General features: G+C 43.3%; 1 pseudogene across 1 annotated transcript in view; it reads left to right on the top strand.

The window, feature by feature from the left end:
• Nucleotides 1-18115, top strand: part of LOC310990825 (potassium voltage-gated channel subfamily KQT member 5-like) — a 161050-nt pseudogene extending 142935 nt beyond the window's left edge. The window contains exons 10-15 of the transcript in view: nucleotides 1654-1877; nucleotides 6582-6687; nucleotides 9323-9454; nucleotides 9830-9937; nucleotides 12851-12977; nucleotides 16781-18115. The product of the transcript in view is annotated as a potassium voltage-gated channel subfamily KQT member 5-like (transcript). The remainder of the gene's footprint in view (nucleotides 1-1653; nucleotides 1878-6581; nucleotides 6688-9322; nucleotides 9455-9829; nucleotides 9938-12850; nucleotides 12978-16780) is intronic.
• The last annotated feature ends 1167 nt before the right edge of the window (nucleotides 18116-19282 follow it).

Genomic DNA, 19282 nt, shown 5'->3' with positions numbered 1-19282 from the left:
CAGATCAGTTTATCAGTGAAAAATCTTAACTGCCGTCTGTGCTGTGCAGTCAGAGAGCACTAAGAGATGGATGAGCACACTTTTAGTTCTGGTCTGTCCATCACCATCAGATCTGTCGACAGTACAAGAGTAAAAGAGGACAAACCATCACCTGCCTGATTCTTTGAAATACAACTGCACATGTTCAGTTCAACATACACAACCTCTTCAGTGAATGCATTTGGATGAACCATGCCTGCTGCCCGTGCACTGCCTTTGCATGTGGTCATCTCAGCTGCACAGACATGATCATCCACCTTCTGACTGTCTCCGCTCCTCATTGTCCAGTTCATTCACTTTTTTACAAAGTAATTTACAGTTCTTTTCTTCCATAACTCACCTCATCATGTGACTAACTAATGTATAGTTAACCCTTTAAATGGAGATTTGGTTCAGTTCCATCCTCCTTTAACACTAGCACTTGGTTTCGAGTGGCCTCCAAAGGGAGATACCCCTTGACGATGAAGTGAGAAGTGTTAGAAGTAGAGATCTTATCCTATGAATTGGGACACCACTTACTGTAGTGTAGCCAATAGGGGTGGGAGAAAAAATCGATTCACATAAATATCGCGATATCTTTTTTGACGATTTTTAAAAACATTTTGTTTTTGAATTTTTTATATATTTTTTATTGTGCAATGTGCATTTGTTAGCCCTTTTTACATACAGAGAGTACAGGTTTTGAAAAGGGTTTAAGTTCACTTTATAATGGAGTATGTTAATTTATAGGCTCCTACAGTATTTGTGTGCAGATAAATGTTAAAAATGAAGAAGAAGAATCGAATCGGCCCAGCCCTAGTAGCCAACATGTTCACCTACATAACTCATAGCGACGATGTAGGAGCACCAACCTGTAGTGGGTTTTTATTCAGGTTTGAAAAGTCCAGCTCCAACCTGTTTGATGATCTTTCTTCGTTTGATGAACCAATAAAGAAGAAAAGCAGTAAACAGAAGACGCCTTCGCCACTTTTCATCTTGCACTACTGTATGTTCAAAGTCTGTAACTGGACTCCTTCCGATTTAAGGGGTGGTTTTAAGGGTTGCTCTTAAAAGAATTGGGACACCCTACCCTTACATGAGAACGCACAAAACCAAGTGCTAGGGCTGAAATCAAGTGGAAGTGGCTAAAATGGGACAGGGCCTTGCTGTTGTGTAGGTTAAGTGACACATGGGGTCAGTATATTCAACTTTAACAAGGTATCACCATTTGATAGAACAATGTGACTGGTCACATAGAATGACACACTGCAGCTTTTATACACCCCAACTCCATTGTAGATGCACACACCCAGGCACATCTCCAACACATCAAACCTGAACTGAATTTGCATTTTGCCTCAATGCATGCTGGTCTTTCTCCATCCTGTGCTGCAGCTCTTCACCCTTGTATTGGTATAGGTGAAGCTCTGGGTGATAAATCCCATTTGGTTAAAGTGTGCAAAGGAGCAGCATTTTTGCCAAAAGCTCTAGATGATTTATCTTGTTTTCCTGACACGTATATCATTAACTGTCAGTGCTTCTTTATCTGTCATTCTGTCATTCCACTTCCCTTCTTCCTCCTCTCACTCCAACTCACCCTGTGGACCATTATCCATCCCAAACGTCACTCTACAGCCAGAAGCTGAGCTTCAAGGAGCGGGTGAGGATGGCCAGCCCTCGAGGTCAGAGCATCAAGAACAGGCAGACGTCTTCTGTGAACGACCGGCGGTCCCCCGTGGCCGAGGCCGGGACGGAGGGGACCAGCCCGGCCAAGGTGCAGAAGAGCTGGAGCTTCAATGACCGCACACGCTTCAGACCCTCACTCCGCCTGAAGAGCCAGTCCCGCTCCACCACTGATGGTAGGTGACTCTGTCCTGACATACACAACTAAGATGTTGTAATTTTGTCCAAACTCAGCATCATGATTCTTTGGCGTCAGATTATTATCTTAAAACCTCCTGCAAAGAATTTTTAAACTGGATGTGCAAAAGTCTCTGGTTTCTGCTGATGTCTCTGTGTGACCTACAACAGCAAATGAGGCCATCGGTGGGAAGATACGCTATTTCTTAATAGTGTAACTTCTATACCTTCAGAAAGGCAGCGGTCGGGTTGGTCCAGCCAGATAAGCGTCTTTACGACAATTCACGCTAGAGCTCATGGGAGATGCAGTCTTCATTCCCGCAAAACACTACTGCTTTTGTCCACAGGGGGTTGCCAAAATCAACACAAAATGAAAGTTATTTGTAGGGGCTTTAAGTGGAAATCACCAAAGGTCCTGCGATACAATATTATCACAATGTGTCTTGATTCCATATTATTTGGATATTAAAAATATTGCAATATGTTGCGATATATTGCAGTTTATTAGCTTTTTTTAACTACAAATGAAAACATAAGATAAACTTATTCTGTTCAGATCGATATTTGGTGTCTCTATATCGACCATGCCAAATATCGCGATACTGTGCTGTATCCAATTTTTTCCCACCCCTAATCTTGCGTGCAAAAAGTGTCAGGGCTTTAGCGCTGAGGGGGCTGAGACCACTCCTTTTCATTCAGAAAAAGTATGGGTAGAATTTCTAGCTTAGCTCTAACTGAAGGTAGAAACAAATCCATCTTATCAGCACCTCTTACACTCCCAAACAACTGCTTCTACAATTGTGCCCAGCTGGACAAGCGTCATGGCTGTAGCTTCATACTTGACAGAAATGAAGGTGGCATCTATAAAACTTTCATTACTTTTTTAAAATCTTTATTTTACTGTTGAAGCAGTTTCACTTCACGTATTTAAAACGACACATACCGGCCAACCGTGAAACCAACCAGAACTGTTTTTTGGTTGTTGTTTTTTTACTAACTCAGACAGCTGAGTGGAGGAATGCTAATGTTCGCTTTCACTTCCTTCCTCTGGCCTAGCAGTGCCGGCCTGGCGAGCCGTCCTGGGTAACAGCCACTTGGTGTTTGTGGGTTGAGTGGTAGATTGATGGAGGATGGAGGTGGTGGAGCTCCAGCAGCCATATGGGGTGTCGAGGCAGCCAGCTGGCTGTGGCCTGTTGGTGCACAGGAATCACTGACCAAGCTAGCCAAAACCAAACAGTGCTGGCTGCTTAGCCACGCTCCATCTGATCATCCACTGACATGTTGAATGAGATGGTAGAGGAGGGGAAAATTCCCCTTTCATTATTATTTAATTAGAGGTGAAATTAGAGATTTTTTGTAGAAAATGTTCATTATAATTAATGGAGGAAATTACTAATCAGCCCTGTTTTACATTTTTATCTGGTCAATCTAACCCAGTCTCTTTCTGTTTTATTAATCAGCATGTATCACACACATATTGTATAAACTGTGAAGCATGTACAAGTCCTTGCTGTGCCCTATTAAGCTAAACTTAACCCAGGTCATTTATAATATTTGGTTAAACAGAACAAATATCCTGACTCTGCAGTCCAGCCATAAACTGTAACCCTCTGCACATCGTCCGTCCGACTCAAGCCCATGAACAGAGCTGTATTGGTACAGTAGTTGTAATGTTAGCTCTATCTGCAGGCGAAGAAGAACCTGAAACAGAACCTGATTCCACCCTAGTATCACAGTAACTAGATTTTAGTGAATGTAAACCCAGAACTTGTTTTACACCCTTCATTTAAGTTGTCGAACTGGCACTTACAGTGTTAAAAATACAGCTAGAAATATAGTATAATGTAAAATAAATCTGGCACACATTTGGGCAACATGTGTGTTTTCTTCTGGACCTGTATACACTCATTTCTATGGCCTGAATCTGGTTCACAGCAGCAGCTATGTGTCTGACAGATGCAACTCCCACACTGGACCAATTCTGGCACACACAATGAAATTCTTCCAGCCAATACTTGAAGATAACAGTCCGAATCTCTGTAGGTGTAGAAATATGGGCCAGACCTAGGACCAGACCCGGGGCCAGACCTAGGACCAGACCTGGGCATATGTTGGACCAGAAGTTTCACTTAGTTAACTAGGATTGAATACTTAAAGAAATGACCATATAAAGTCATTAATTGTTTTGGTTTTTAGGCTCAGACTCACCTCTTACTCATCAGGTGAACACAGTCACCGCTCTAAATGAATGATGTCTGATTGCTGACCCACTCTCTCACCAGAAATCTAATAATGTAGTGTTTTCATGAGCATCACATTACATTCATTTCATTTGGCAAAATTCTGAAATGTTTCTTGTGATTGTGATTGTAATGTTAAAACTTCCCTGTTCCACAACCACACAGAGTAGAGTGATGATAAAATCAAATGCGTCTTCACAGGTGGGGTGATTCCCAAAACTAACTGCATGAGCTCCAGAGAGAGGAGATGGGAAACTAACTTTGGAGGTTTTGTTTTCTTGTCTTTTGGTATTTTAAAACCAACCAAACCAATAGATCCTGCTATGGATCAACACTTAAAGGGATAGTTCACCCAAAATTGAAATTGCACTCATTATCTACTCTCCCTCATGTGGACTAAGGGCTGGGAGAAGTTTCAGAGTCCTCCGTGGCTTCTCTGAGTTACAGGGGGTCTCGGCGTAGCAGTGCATGTCCATATAACGGTTGCAAATGGATACCAACTGTCTTCGTAACAAAAAGACACACCAAAAAACATCCAAATACCTGCATGCTGCCCGTATGTAATGTCCGTCTTGAATTGAAGCCCCGAAATGCGAAATTGTCCCGAAAAAATTAAATAAGTCTATATTTCAAGCTTTTTTGTAGCGGAAGCTCCTCTTCCTGGTTCGTCAAATTTGGACGAACCAGGGTCTGTCCTCTTCCCAGTTCGTCCAAATTTGACGAACCGGGAAGAGGATCCAGTTGGTATCCATTTGCAACCGTTATATGGACATGCACTGCCAGGGGCGTCTCTAGGATTTTGACACATCCGGGGCTTAGCCCGGAAGAGTGACACATGCGCGCGCCGAAATTTTTAGGCATAGAGACATTCTCCATCATTGGTGAAAAAGGTGAAAACGATGCAATCCACAGATCATCAAATGAATGACCCATTTTGAATTTAGTTCTATGTACTGACATTAGCTAGCTACGTAACAACACATTGTGTTTCCATTTAACACATTAGCAGCTACAGTAAAAGAGGCAGGCTGTGCGGGATCCCTGTCTGCTAACTAGCTGCTATCATGCATGAAAAAGAAAATAAACAAGATGGTTCGATGTTATAGCACATTAACTTCAGCAACTTTCCCCTCTAGAAGAAGCCCAAACTTAGTTATTTCTAGGTACACAATTCTCACACCCTACAATTGCATTTACAGATGCCAATAATTACAGATTGCTTTTTTTCTCATGTAATATCAACCAGAGCAATATCAACTAGCTGCTAGCTAGCTAACGTTAGCTACTACCCTCTTGTAGTTCCAGCTGCAACACTCTTTTCGAAATTATACATTTTTACATAATTTCTATTCCCATTACCTTTTTGATTGCTGACCACCTTTGGGGGAAAACATGGAAATCTTTTTTGTGGCATCTTGATACACTTTAGCTGCTACTAGCTACCAAAAGACAGCTGCAGCTTGCTGTTGTCAAACCTGCCTGCTGTCAGGTATTTGTTGTCAAGTTAAATGCGCCGCTGTTTTGGGTGAATGACGTCAAGTGCGACCTGGAGGTGTTAACCACTTGTGTGCCAAAGCCAAAGTAGTGGCTTTTTAAAAATATAATTAATTGTTACTCAAACCTGTCCAAAAACACTGTTTTATCGAAGCATCAACATAAGATAATTGGGGAGCGTGCCTATGTTCCCACAGCCCTATGTTCCCACAGCCCTATGTTCCCACGGCCCTATGTTCCCACAGTTCTAAGGTTTTCCTCAAAATTAGGCCCTATGTTCCCACTGGACTCTCTCTACCTATCTGGACTCTATCTATCTGGCCTGTCTAGCCTCTACCGGGTCTTTTTACTAAACTTAACCAACTCTTTTCTTCATTGCCTAAACCCAACCAATGGTGGGACCAAAGGACTGTGGGAACATAGGGCCTAATTTTCAGTGACAACAAAAGTTAGAAATGTGGGAACATAGGGCTGTGGGAACATAGGGCTGTGGGAACATAGGAATGACCCCGTTTGGGGATGTGATCTTAAAAAAAAAAAAAAAAAAAATTATTATTATTTTTTTTTTTTGAAAATTAATATTCGGGGCTAATTAAAAAACATCCGGGGCTTTAGCCCCGAATGTTTTAGCCTAGGGACGCCACTGTGCACTGCTACGCCGAGACCCCCTGTAACTCAGAGAAGCCACGGAGGACTCTGAAACTTCTCCCAGCCCTTAGTCCACATGAGGGTGAGTAGATAATGAGTGAAATTTCAATTTTGGGTGAACTATCCCTTTAAACTGTAAATTATTAAACACTTAAAACATTCCTATGATCCTGTATAAACAGGGATGTAGGCTATTTTGAAAAGTAAGTAGTAGAGGCTTACAACTGTGGGGAGAAATTTTAGTTTTGTTTCTTTTTGTGACTTGAATCTTCTCGAGCAACACCACCTGAATCCTCCTGTGTCCTTTCTTCCAAGCAACAGACTCCAACATGACGGGGGAGGACGGCTTCGATGAGAAGGGCTGTCACTGCGAGATCTCAGTGGAGGACTTACTGCCCTCAGTCAAGTGTGTCATTAGAGCTGTCAGGTGAGCCAGAGGATGCAGGAGGTCCTCCATCAATCCTGTTAATACAGTGTTTAACTGCTGCTGCTGAGGATGCATGCAAACAAACCTTGATTTGAACAAGCTCAAACCATTAAAGTGACTGGAAGATGTTTTTTTATTTCTATGCCTCTGAGCCAGAAGTAACAGTGTGATAGTTCTGGGTTGTCCGATCCTTCCATACTGCGTTAGGTAAAAACATTCATGTGGACAAAGGTCAATATGACCTCACAAAACACTCAAATAAATGTTCACACAGCAACTGCAACAACGTTTCACACAAATGGTTTGATTTTATATGACAGGGATGTAACATGAAACTAGTTTGAGTTATGGAGGCATACAGCAGCAAGGCAGTAATTCCAGTTTGATCATTTCATTGATTTTTGCTTCATGTTGTTGCATAAAATGTTGAGAGAGAGAATAAAGTTGGAGCATTACCTCTGCAAATCTATGTAAGTTGTTCAGTGCAACAGAGCCTCAGAACAAACCATGTTTTGATGATGACTCAGAAAACAGTCTCTGAGTCTCTCTCGTGTGTGAGCGTGCATGTGCATGTGTGTTTGTTTTGTTTGTTTAAATCAAAGAGAAAGATTTCCAGATCTCTATGGCCTAACCCACTTGAGTTTTACTTCAAAAATGAATTCATCCACAGTAACAGTGAAGTTTTTCTCTGTTCTATCAATGCTGCAGCATCTCTTGTTGAGTTGAGATTACTTTATTTATCCCATAGGGCAATTCTGTTTCTACAGCTGACCACCACACCACAATCATATACACAAGCATACATACAATTGAGGAGGAAAGTGCAAGGACAGTGCAAATTTGAGATCAAGTAAGATAAAAGTACAAAAATATAATAAATACATGAGAGGGCAATATACGTAAAAACACATGTCAACAACAGTACTAAAAACTACAGCTTCAAGCCAGCTGAGCATTCAACAAACTAATGGCAGAAGGCACAAAAGACCTAGAATAACGACTGGTCTTCCTGAGAGGCTGCATGTAACGTCGTCCTGATGGCATCAAGGTAAATTCACAGGCCAGAACAGGATTATGATTATTAATGATGCCTGCTGCCATTTGTGAGCCCCGTCTTTCCCAAAGGGAGTTCAAGTCAGTAAGTTGGGTGCCAGTAATTTTCGAGCAGACTTTCACAATGTTATTTAAACAGTTAGTTAGTGGATGTTTGCAAACCTTTACATGTCTGACCACCTGGATTCCTACAATTCTTAGGTCTTCAAAACTTGGTCAGCTTTGCGATGCTATTCATTGTCAAATTCAACAAGTTTGTTATCCCATTGAAGAATTGTGGGTTGCTGTTTTTATTTTTATTTTGACCACTTTAAAGTGGAAGGTGGATAATTAGAAAACGGCAACACTGATGCTTCAGGATTTAACAAGATTTGAACAACTTCTATCTTCTCCATCACAACAACAAGACAGTTAAAGGGATAGTTCACCCAAAATTGAAATTTACTCACCCTCATGTCGACTAAGGGCTGGGAGAAGTTTCAGAGCTATCCGTGGCTTCTCTGAGTTCCAGGGGGTCTCGGCGTAGCAGTGCATGTCCATATAACGTAACAAAAAGACACACCAAAAAACATCCAAATACCTCCATGCTGCTCGTATGTAATGTCCGTCTTGTATTGAAGCCCCGAAATGCTTGTTCTGAAAAAAATTAAATAAGTCTATATTTCAATCTTGTTTGTAGCGGAAGCTTCTCGAAGCTCCTCTTCCCGGTTCGTCAAATTTGGACGAACCAGGAAGAGGAGCTTCCGCTACAAAACAAGCTTGAATAATAGACTTATTTAATTTTTTTTGGGACAATTTCGCATTTCGGGGCTTCAATACAAGACGGACATTACATACGAGCAGCATGGAGGTATTTGGATGTTTTTTGGTGTGTCTTTTTGTTACGAAGACAGTTGGTATCCATCTGAAACCGTTATATGGACATGCACTGCTATGCTGAGACCCCCTGTAACTCAGAGAAGCCACGGAGGACTCTGAAACTTCTCCCAGCCCTTAGTCCACATGAGGGTGAGTAGATAATGAGTGCAATTTCAATTTTGGGTGAACTATCCCTTTAAAAACTTACAATATGAGTTTGAAGATGCTCCTGTAGCTGCTGTCACTCAGTGTACCTGATGTGTGGAGCTGAGCCCACAGCTAGGACGTACAACAACACAACTGTTTCTTTTGCACTTGATTTAAAGGCTGAATTTTACTGCAGTCTGTTTTGGTCGGCTCCTTCTTCCCTCCACAAGGACGTTCAGCCAAATGTTCTCGAATTTAACTCTGAGGGTCAACAAATGCATAACTTCCAGCATCACAGACACAGACTCACACAGCTAAAATAAGCAGTGGCTAATCCACTGGATATTTTTTTTAAAAGGCCCACTGAGGCTCAGGTGTTGTGTGTCTTGGTGTGAAGGTAAAGTAGTAGTTGTCATGTAATGAGCAGCCTTTTAAACACCAGAAAAACAGAGTTGTTGTTTTTTTACGTAATTAACCACAGTTACAGGTTGATGCAGTCGCCACCGGTCATGTATTCTTCTGACATCAGAGCTCCCCCTTGTGGCCATCGCATGAATGTCTGCGTCTGTTTGTGCAGGATCATGAAGTTCCATGTGGCCAAGAAGAAGTTCAAGGAGACGCTGCGTCCTTACGACGTGAAGGACGTGATAGAGCAGTACTCAGCCGGACACCTGGACATGCTGTGTCGCATCAAGAGCCTGCAGACCAGGTACAACACACTCCACACACACACACACACACACACACACACACACACACACACACACACACACACATACACACACTGCATGACAGGATCATCAGCTGACACTTCCATCGCTGAAGTGTTTTCTGTCAAACTAGACCTGTTTGACCACACTGTGACTTATTCATCTGTGTATGTGTGTGTACGTGTGCGTCTGCCTATGCATTTGTGTGTGCAACCACACTCTGACCATATAAATGCATATAAATATATGTCACCACATAATGTGTGCCTTGTCCGTTCTTTTACATCGTGTATTTGTGCATGTGTGTGTGTGTGTGTATATGTATGTGTGTGTGCGTGCATGTGTGCGTGTGTATGTGTTTGCTTCCCTCACAGGCTGGACATGATTGTCGGCCCACAGCCCCTCAGCAGCAGAGCCAAGACCTTTTCCTCCCCCCCCCTCCCTTTCTATTACAGCCAGGACAGAAAGAATTCCACTCAGGGGTCAGCATATAGCCCCCCCCCCCCCCAACCCTCCCTCCACACCACCCTTAAAGGGATATTTCAACATTTTGGAAAATTCGTCTGTTGCCATAGGAATAGCCTAATAGCCATTACCTTTAATTGTCAGTGCAAGCTGTTTTTAGATCGGCGGGGCAGGGACACGAGCTCTGCACAGAGCCCTCATCGAACTCATCAAATACACAATTTAACAACTCCAAAACGCTCTCTTGTGACCTGTATATTCACCACGCTATGATATAATAATGTAACATTATGAGACGGAGTTGTTTTCGCGGCAAATGCATAGCCAGAACTACATTTCAGACAAGGCTGCTGGGTGGAGTGACTTCAAAAGCGAAAGTAGATTCGCGAAAGAGTATTTGCTTCGTGTGTTGTAATGTTACGTAATTATACGTTATTATCTCATAGCGTGGTGAATGTGCAGGTCACAACTTGTCCACCAGAGTGTTTTGGAGTTGTTGGATTGTGTGTTTAATGAGTTTGATGAGGGAAACATGGAAATACTGAGCAGCTCGCGTCTCTGCCCTGCTGATATAAAAACACCTTGCACCGACAATTCAAGGTAATGAACCTACTCCTGAAACTATAGGGATTATGGCAATAGGCGAATTTGCCAAAATGTTGAAATAGCCCTTTAACATGTCACATGGGCTCAGTTCGCCTCAGTCAGTTTGAGAGGATGGTCTTCAAATAATGAAAACCCAAATGATAAATTGAAGATGAGGTTTCCTCTCTGAGCTGATTGAGGTTGGAAGTCTCTTCAGACAGCTCCTTAACATGTCGTCCACTAACCAACACTAACAAAGCTCTACAATATACCCACTGTGGTTTGGGCTTCAGTGCTGATGAATTCTGGGATACTCACACAAAGTTGCGACCTGACGTAAACACCTCCCATAACACACACATGTGTGCACAAATTAAAGTCTAGTAATGCAGCTGTGACTTTCAGCTGCCATCAGTGTTGTAACAGCGCCCCCTGCTGCTATTGACTGTTTATTGAACCTGCTGTAGTGTATCAAACACAAGAGCTGTGGATTAACATAGAAGAAAAGGCTGAGAGAGTTTTTTTAAAGAAAAATACTTAATATTTAATTAATGTAATAAATATATAAAATATTTGCTTAAATTGGCTGACTCTTACCAGAGCAGCTGAGATGTCACTGTCTTCATCAACAGAGAAGCAGAGATTATAACCTCTGTCTTCTACTTTGAGACACAATTGAAAGCTCTGAAAAGAAACCCAGTAACCTCAGGTTCAGAGCTCTGTGGTCAAGAATGAACTTTCACAGCCGGCTGCATCAACATCTAGTTTACACCTTATGTTTGTGTGGTGCGCTAGACAGGAAGTGTTTTTTTAACTCTTGGTTGAGGTGTGAAGCTTCTCTACTATAGACAGAATATAAGAGCAGAAAAAAAAAATAATAATAGTAAAATGAATAGGTCAGTAGACATATACAAGATCATACTCTTGTTTGCACTGTGAGGCTTTGTACAATAGCCAGTGTCTATGGGCTCATATTTTTAAGGTAATTCAGTACTGGGTCCCATGTTTTATCAAACGCTTCCCCTCTATCTTCATTTTAGAATCTCAGTCTCTCCAGATGTAAAGTGTTTGACAGTTCTCCCAACCATAAGTTAGAAGTAGGCACAGAGTCCGTTTTCCACACTCGTGAAATCAGCTCTTTAGCAGTCACCATCCCAAACTGAACTGCTCTTCTTTCAAATGTATTGCCAGAAGAAAGGACACTTGTGGCCCCTAGAATGGCAACCAAAGCCTTAGAAAAACACTGAAAAATACATTTCCAAAATAAATGAAGTTTACTACATGCCCAGAATGAATGTGCTAGAGTACCTATCGAGGATTTACATCAGTTACAGCTTCTGCATTGTTAACAGTAAAAGGCCATGTAGTGGCTATGGAGTCAGACATGAGACATACAACATCCACTCAAACATCAGCCAGAGAAAATGAAACACCAGATGTGTGTGAAACGATGAAGAGACAGTCTTCAAATGAAGATGGACCACAGCTGTGCCAGTCCTCTGCCTTCCAGCTCTCATCAAATCAAAAAAAGGATCAAAATCGAATCACTTTATTGTCATTATGCAGTTTAGGAAACAAAAACGTCCTTTCCCAAAAACATCTTGGTTGGGAGTCGGACTGGTGATCAGATGCTGACTCACTGGACCTATATGGGATGTTCTCCAACCATGGAAGCACTGCTTTCCTGTGTGCTCCAGTGAAATCACAAATTACCTTTCCTTTCTGACACACTGTTCATCTGTTGTGTGACCTTAGCAAGGGGCAAACACACATTCAAAAAAGCATAAAAACACACATGTACTGTATATACAGGTCTGATGGGTGCTGGAGGATCTGTTCAAAGCTTCTAACTTTTATTTCTCCAAAACATTGGTGCTGTTCTAACTGCATGATGCTTCCTTGGCTTGGTCCTGTCCTGTTTAACCAGATTCTACTGAACCTCACTGGATTGATCAAGTTTAGTGTTTATGAATTTAAACAAGATGTGTTTAACATCTGCTCAGGTCAGAAAGTGGGAACATCGTTTCCGACTTGAAACACAAAACACAGATTTTAGTAACATAGAAAAAAACATAGCATCATGAGGAGACGTGTTGTTGTGTTGTTTCATCTGTGTTGAATCCAGTGAGGAAGTGTAACCTCCTGTTTGCTTTTACATTTTTGTTTTGTTTTTTTAGGGAAAAGTGGGCTCATGGTGATTAATGCTATTTCAATCTTCCATCCTTTCTGTCAGCTGTCTTCTCCATCACTCTTTTTCTTGTTATCATTAATGTCTTCTTGTGTTTGCATGTGCTTGTGTGTGTGTGTCTGTGTGTGTGTTGCGTGTGTGTGTGTGTGTGTTCCAGAGTCGACCAAATCCTTGGGAAGGGCCAGATCCCTCTGGATAAGAAGATTCGAGAGAAGCTGCTGTCTGATGGTGACTTACTAGAGGACATGAGCATGCTGGGACGGGTCTGTAAGGTGGAGCGACAGGTGTGTGTGCTGCGTCCTGTCTACTGGTTTATTCTATTAGTTGAGTTGTTCATGTCTATTTCCCACACACAGCAGTGAAGGGAAACAACCTGTAACTGATAATTGAGACTCAATTATTATATTGAGCCACTTAATTAAATCATAACCCTTCATAGTGAGGTATCACCACACTAATGACTGTACTTAAAGGGATAGTTCACCCAAAATTGAAATTTCACTCATTATCTACTCACCCTCATGTGGACTAAGGGCTGGGAGAAGTTTCAGAGTCCTCCATGGCTTCTCTGAGTTACAGGGGGTCTCGGCGTAGCAGTGCATGTCCATATAACGGTTGCAAATGGATACCAACTGTCTTCATAACAAAAAGACACACCAAAAAACATCCAAATACCTCCATGTCCGTCTTGTATTGAAGCCCCGAAATGCGAAATTGTCCTGAAAAAAATTAAATAAGTCTATATTTCAAGCTTGTTTTGTAGCGGAAGCTTCTTGAAGCTCCTCTTCCTTCCTGGTTCAACTGGGAAGAGGACAGACCCTGGTTCGTCCAAATTTGAAGAACCGGGAAGAGGAGCTTCCGCTACAAAACAAGCTTGAAATATAGACTGATTTAATTTTTTTCGGGACAATTTCGCATTTCAGGGCTTCAATACAAGACGGACATTACATACAAGCAGCATGGAGGTGTTTGGATGTTTTTTGGTGTGTCTTTTTGTTACGAAGACAGTTGGTATCCATTTGCAACCGTTATATGGACATGCACTGCTACGCCGAGACCCCCTGTAACTCAGAGAAGCCACGGAGGACTCTGAAACTTCTCCCAGCCCTTAGTCCACATGAGGGTGAGTAGATAATGAGTGAAATTTCAATTTTGGGTGAACTATCCCTTTATGTTTTGATTGATGTATTGAACATCTTATGATTTTAACAGATTTTATTTAGATTATAACTTGGATACAGGTCAGTTTTTATCCCCAACTCTAAGGAACATATGGGATGTACAGTGCCTTGCAAAAGTCTTCATATCCCTTGAAGTTTCGATTTTATGTGACAGACCAACACAAAGTAGAGCATAATTGTGAAATGGAAGGAAAATGATACATGGTGTTCAAGATTTCTTTTATAAATCAAAGACCAAAATTTAACGTTTGCCTACATCAAAACGCTATGTGTAGTGGAAAACACTGCACATGAACCTGAACACACCATCCCCACGGTGACACATGGTGGTGGCAGCATCAGGCTGTGGGGAGGCTTTTCTTCAGCAGGGACAGGGAAGCTGCTCAGAGTTGATGGGAAGATGGATGGAGATAAATACAGGACAGTCCTGGAGGAAAAGCTGTTAAGAGGCAGAAAAAGGTGGAAGTTCACCTTCCAGCAGGACGACCACCCTAAACACACAGCCAGAGCTACAATGGACTGGTTTACATCAGAGTACATCCATGTCTTTGAATGTCCCAGTCAAAGACCTAAATCATACTGGGAATCTGTGGTGGAGCTGTTTTGCGAAGAAGAACAGGCAAAAGCTGCAGCTGTAGATGTGCAAAGCTGGAAGAGACAAACCCCAAAAGACTTGCAGCTGTAACTGCAGAGAAAGGTGGTTCAACAAAGTATTGACTCCGGAGGCTGAATACATATGCACGCCACACTTTTCAGATTTTTATTTGTAAGAAATCTTGAACACCATGTATCATTTTCCTTCCACTTCACAGTTATGCTCTACTTTGTGTTGGTCTATCACATAAAATCACAATAAAATACATTTTAAGTGTGTGGTTGTAACGTGACAAAATGTGCAAAACGTCAAAGGTACGAATACTTTTGAAAGGCACTATTTACTTATTTGCTCTGCTCTTAAGTTCTATAAAGGCTTCTGTTGACCTCTATCACAAACTTTGAGCATAAAGTCGTAAATTTATGATTTTTTACAATTTTTTTTTTTTTTTACTATTCTCGTAATGTTTTGACTTTTTTCTCGTAGGAAATGTACGACTTTATTCTCGTAAATTTACGACTTTATTCTCGTAATGTTATGACTTTTTTCTCGTAGGAAATGTAAGGCTTTATTCTCGTAAAATGAACCACTTTATTCTCGTAAATTTATGACTTTATTCTCGAAGTCTGTTTGATTGTTTTTCTCAATGCGGCCCTAATACTCTGTCGTAAATGTTGGAGAACCAACCCTGTTGTTTTTTCCATGAATAACAGGCTAGCTGTTCCTCGTGCTTCCCATCTCGTGCAAATCTCGATTGAGCTAGACTAATTGGCTCTAAACTCCACTTTTATGTGTCTGGTTGGCAATTTCACGCAGCATTCACAACACAGCGTTGCACTTTTGGCTTCTTTCCTACAGTATGTAACCAAGTCCAACACTGTAAAAAGCGAGTCCAATCAGCCTCCAGGAGAAACTCTGACGTAGTGGCACCATCCATATGTCACCAGCATATTGGTATTCACTTCCTGTCAGAGCTCTTATGTGTTTTAACAAAAAGGCTGTAAATCGCCTTCAAACCGTGCAGAACGCAGCTGCAAGGCTCATAACTGGATCTAAGAAAAGGGATCATATCACCCCAATTTTATATTCCCTACATTGGTTAGTTAATTTTAGGATTCATTTTAAGATTTTAGTACTTGTTTTTAGAGCCCTCCATGAACAAGCTCCCTCGTACATCACTGAGCTACTGAGACCCCATTCCCCCTCACGTTCGCTAAGGTCATCAGATCAGAAACTCTTGATGGTCCCCCACACCCGTTTTAAAACACGAGGTGACTGCTCTTTCCAGGCCTGTGCCCCTCGCCTTTGGAATGCTCTACCATCGACCTTACGCAGCTTAGAGTCCAGTGAAGGTTTTAAGAAAGAACTTAAAACCTATCTTCTTAGACAGGCTTACTGATGTTGACGTTGTGGGGCCTCTGTAAAGTTACCTGTAATTGTGCTGTTATGTATATTTTGTTGTGATCTCTGTACTGTATTTTATTGCATTTTATCCTTGTTGTAAAGCACTTTGTGATTTTATCTATGAAAAGTGCTATAGACCGAATCGCCTTGTTGTTTACATTCTACTTCGGGTAGAAAACCAGCACGTAATTTGAATGAGATCAATAGTAACGAACGAGAGTTTAGCTATATATCATATTTTTCACGCCCTATCACCATTTAGACAAATCTGAAATGATTGAAGAAACATTACTATTTCTGTGTGTGTGTTTTGTGTTGCTATGTGTTGTATTTATTCAGTTTGGGGGAATCACAGTGTCTAGAAAGCATCAGTGGCTCAGCTGACGTGGACAGCTGACGGCGGTAGCTAAGCTAACGGCGGTAGCTAAGCTAACATCAGGACGTCAGCTGTTAAAACCCTCCCGTTGTGGGACACGACATGAAACTACTCCAGTTAGCTCAGTCATGTTGTAACTCAGATATCCGCTGGAGAAAATATTTTTTCATGGACCGTTTATTGAGTCACTGAGTTATTAAAGTTAAACAGGTAGCTAACCGTTAGCCCGGCTAATCTATGATAACCATGACTAAATACAAAAATGTGCACACATAAATAGTAATGTTTGTCCAATCATTGGTTTTATAGACTTTACAAACATCAGATTAGTCTAAACGGCGATATAGTAACATGAAAAATTAGATATACTGTATATAGCGAAACTCTCGTCCGTCACTATTGTTCGAATGCTGGTTTTCTACCCGGAAGTAGTTGTAAACAACAAGGCGATTCGTCCTATATAAATTAAATTTACTTACTTACTTTACTCTACACCCCTCCCTCACACCCTCCCCCTCTTCTTCCTCACAGGTCCAGTCCATTGAGTCCAAGCTGGACTCCCTGCTGGACATCTATCGTCAGGTGTTGCATAAAGGCTCGTCTTCGGCCCTCACGCTGTCCTCCCTGCCCCTGTTTGAGCTGGAGCAGACCTCCGACTACAACTCCTCCGTTTTCAGCAAGGACTTGTCCTGCTCCACCCAAGTCAGCGGCGTCAGTGGTGGCGGCGGAGCGCCTCCCCCCGGCGGCTGTGTGGCGCACTCGGCCGCCAACTCCCACCTCTCCCAGGGGGGGCTCCACCTCATCCTGGCCCCTCCCAACGAGCTCAACCTCAATCTCAACGTCTCCTCCACCACCTCCCCCTCCGGCGGCCTCGCGTCGTCCTCGTTCAGCCCGTCGCCGCTGCCTCACCACCATCACCACCACCACCACCATCATCATCCCCATCACCATCCCTACCACCATCACAGCCAGGCTCAGGCCGCCACCACGCCTGAGAGCGGAACGGACGAGGCTGTGGGGAGCTCCCCGCCCGTTCTCACCCCCAACAGTATCGGCGGCGGTGGAGCAGGAGACGGAGGTTTTCCTCTGCTGCCGAGGCTCCCGCCGCCGCTCCCCCCCAGCCGCGGCAACATGGTGCGGCCCACCTCCACGGAAGCGTCCCCTGACATAGAGGACTTCTGTGGAGGTCTAGGGACCAAGATGGAGGACAAGGAGGACCCAGGTCTTGGGTTGGGGCTGGGCAGGTTCAGGCAGCAGCTGAAGAGCAGCAACGGTAGACTAAATCCCAAGGAGGAGGGGTCCTGGAGGAGGCACATGAGCCTGGAGCTGGAGCCTCTGGTGCCCCAAGCCCTGAGCTGCTGCCCCGGCCCCCGGCAGACGGACCGAGGCCTGGGCAAGTCCATGTCAGTACAGGACCTGATGCAGGGACCCCAAGACGCCCTACACGCCCCCAGCCTGCCGTCTCCGAGCCCCAGTACGAGCAGCGACTCCCCCGTCGGCTTCCACAGCGGTAGCCAAGACCCTGGGGGCGGGGGGGGCGGGGGGGGCGGCTGGGGCGAGGAGGACCTCTTTATCAGTGACAGGGACCTTCAGGCACAGGGATACTGCTTCCTGTCACAGGGGGCTTCGGATCCCCAGCGCTACTCCTCGGAGCTCCTGAGGCCGGGGGCGGGGGCCGGGTCCCAGGGCTCCAACCACAGCCCGGCCGCCGGCCACACCCCCTCGCCGTCCGCCGGCAGCACCGAATTGATGAACATGCCGCACGTACGGCTAAAATAGACAAGTTCAGAGGACAGGTTCAGATCTCACCTCACAGAGACGGAGCTCATCCACTTTGGATGGAGAGGAGGGGGGAGCGGACTGTAAGAAGCGGTACCTTTTGTTTTATTTTGTTAATTTTTATTTGATCCATTTGATAAGAATCACAGTATTTTCATACAGGCTGACCTGTGGCATATCATTGCATGAGTTACTCTTTGTTTTCGAGTGGGAGTGACACATCTGAGACGAAGATGAAGGCTCGTCACAGAGCAGAGAGAACACACACCCTAAAACCCTGAGACTTTGTTATTAAGCGAAGCCAGCCGAGGCGGTTGGTAGATATTTGACCTTTAAAAGCATGAACACTGCATGTTTTCAGTCACAGGTACTGAGATTAGCAAGAAACAGTTTACACAGACGACACATACTACACTTAACATCTAGTATCATCGCTTATTTACCTTTCCATTGGCCTTTCAAGAGCACGGTTCCCCATAAACTACTGTAGGAGTTTGCAGGTCAATCAGCGTATTTTCACTGTCTACGAGAAGTCCTGTCTCTAAATAATACACCAGTTCAGTGAGTACCATCTAAAGTAAAACATTTACAATCCATCAACTGGTCGGAAAAAAAGTTAGTTTATAACTTCCACACACAGCTGATTCAAACACCTGAACAGCGGAGTGATACAGCGCGTCACGGAGCCTGCCTGTGTGGAGGAGTACCGAGGAATACTGAATGAGTTGGTTAGTTCCAGATAAACTCACTTTTTTCCGACCAGCTGATGCAGAAAGACTTTTTTTTAAGATTAATGGAGCCCTGGTGAGTTGTATGGACAGCCCAAACCAAGTTCTGATGATGATGATGATGATGATGAGTCCTGGTGCTAACTGTATTTCAGGAGTACTGTAGTTTTTGACGTGTCAGATGGTTTATTGCACAGAAAACACCGGGGAGGCGGAGCTTGTTTTGGAAGGTTTTGGAAAAAAATGCAGGCACTGTAAAACAACATAAAATAAAACCCAAAAAACGTTCAAGCTCTGCAGATGAGGAGCACTTCAACCAGTCACAGGAAAGAATGATGTCATCCTTTGTCCTTCTTTCACTGATGAAATTCAGTCCAGTCCTGGTGATGTGGCCACTGCAGATACTTAAAAGGATAGTTCACCCAAAATTGAAATTTCGACTAAGGGCTGGGAGAAGTTTCAGAGTCCTCCGTGGCTTCTCTGAGTTACAGGGGGTCTCGGCGTAGCAGTGCATGTCCATACTGTA

Source organism: Trachurus trachurus (genome assembly GCF_905171665.1).
Source record: "Trachurus trachurus genome assembly, chromosome: 1".
Classification (NCBI taxonomy): domain Eukaryota; kingdom Metazoa; phylum Chordata; class Actinopteri; order Carangiformes; family Carangidae; genus Trachurus; species Trachurus trachurus.
Note: the sequence above shows the minus strand (reverse complement) of the source record. Positions and strands in the feature narration are given on the sequence as shown.